Source organism: Suricata suricatta, chromosome 1 (assembly GCF_006229205.1).
Source record: "Suricata suricatta isolate VVHF042 chromosome 1, meerkat_22Aug2017_6uvM2_HiC, whole genome shotgun sequence".
In the NCBI taxonomy this organism is placed as follows: domain Eukaryota; kingdom Metazoa; phylum Chordata; class Mammalia; order Carnivora; family Herpestidae; genus Suricata; species Suricata suricatta.
Genome location: NC_043700.1, coordinates 50652242 through 50654494, shown reverse-complemented (window position 1 = coordinate 50654494; position 2253 = coordinate 50652242).

Below are 2253 nucleotides of genomic sequence, written 5' to 3'. Positions count from 1 at the left end.
TTGCCTTTTCAAAGGTGCCTCCTGTAGTGTCTAAGGTAAGAAGTATGGCAGCCAATATGGAGGCTATTTCACCAAAGAAAATGAAAGATGATAATGATTGAATGCAAGGTGACAACAGTGAAAGTAGTGAAAAATAGACAAATTTTGCATATATTTTTAGGGCAGAACCAATATATTTCCTGAATTCCTTTGTGTGAATATGAGAGAAAAGAAAGGATAAATATGACTTCAAGATTTTACCAAAACACCTTGAATATTGAAGTTCCCATCAAACTGGACGGGATAAAGTTGTGGATTGGGCAGATTTTAGAGAAAGGTCAGGAGTGGAATTTTGGAGTTAAGAAATAAAGTCTGTATAGAAACATAAATTTAATATCACCAGAGTGTAGAAGAAATGTAAACCCATTAGACTAAAGGGTATCACCAATTGTGTAAGTATAGGTGGTGGGGTAAGTTCATAAACACACAGTTATTTTCTTCCCACAGTTATTTTCTTTGTGCTTTTTGATTTGTTGCTCCTTATTAGTGAAATATCTTATTTTTATCTGTGTCATTCTGAAAACTATATTAACTCTAAAAAGTGAACATGTATTCCCTATTAGAGTTGTATACACATTCAGATAGCCATTGTCACAGACAAAAATTAATAAACAAACAAGAAGCAGAATCGGACCTATAAGTGCAGAAGAAAAACTAATGATTGCCAGAGGGGAGGGAGGGTGGGCAAAATGAGTGAAGGGAGTGGGAGATACATGCTTCCAGTTATGCAGTGAATAAGTCATGAGAATAAAAGGCACAGCATAAGGAATATAGTCAATGATATTGTAATAGCGATATATTGGGACAGATGGTAGCTACTCTTGTGGTGAGCATAGCGTAATGTATAAACTTGTCAAATCACTGCACTCCTGAAACCAATGTGTCATTGTGTGTCAATGATACTAAAAAAAAAAAAAAAAAAAAAAAAAAAGACTATACACTCTAAAGTGAACAATGCTTTTTAAAATATATTTTAGTCCAAAATCTTCAGTTTCTTTAAAAATTGAAATTCTTTGATTCTATCTCATGTCTTATGAATACAGCAGTGGTTTGATCTAAAAATAAAATGCTAATCTATAAGGGTTTCATTTTCTTGAAGAGCTAAGGTTTTTTTTGAAGTTAATGAGATTTTATACTTCAGTCACACAGCTGTGATACTATATATCTTCCTCTAACTCAGTGTTACATTATTTAATCTTGATTCCAGGATTAGACATGTTTTCAAATGATAGGAATATGCAAAAATGTAAAGAATATTTATTAGAATGGCAAAAAAGGAGAGTAGCTTTCTTTTTGCCATATGTGTTACCCTGTCATATACAAGATTTCCCACTCAAAAATATTTGTTGAAAGAATGAAAATTAAAATTACCATCTATCCCAGCTGCATCTTACTCTCTGCTAACACCACAATTTGAAAATCTGTCATTCCATTCATCAAAATGGTAGCAAAATCCACATTTCATTTCAACATGTTAACTGATGATCTATCATTCTTTTTTAACATTAGTAAGAAATCTTAGTCAATGCCTTGTCAAAATATCCTGCGTGTAAGTCACAATGAGAATAGTAATGAGATCGACAGGAAAATGCCAACGGTCACCTTAGGGATGGCTATTCTTAAAAGTTTATTTACTTTTGAGAGAGACAGAGACAGTGCAAGTGGGGGGAGGGGCAGGGAGAGAGATCACAACCTGAGCCAAAACCAAGAATCAGATGCTTAAATAACTGAGCCACCCGGCATCCCTGGATATTCTTTTAATTGTATATAAAACACATAGAAAGAAATCTCAGAAGTTAAAGCAAGAAGCTCTCAGATGCAAGTATAGGATTTCTGGTTCCCCCAATCCAGCACTAACTTTCACAGTTTTTTCTAGATAAAATTAGCATAAGAAGTCTGGAGTTTAACTAATCTTCATACTTAATAGATAGGAAAAATATATCAATAAAAGGAGAATGGTCACTATGAAAATCTAAGAAAACATAACTCATGAAGAGAATGATGATAACATTCATCTTGCTCCATTCCATAAAGAGGTACTTGAATTATTTTGCTGGGTTCCATCTACTTGCACACATGGTCTTTGCTGAGTGTAGATAGTTGCAATAAGCACTTGAAATCACCCAATTGATTTCCTCTGGCATAACTATCAGTTTTTAAATTTTGTACTCACCAAGAAAAATTCTATAATTTCACTTCCCTTGTGCTTTCCTA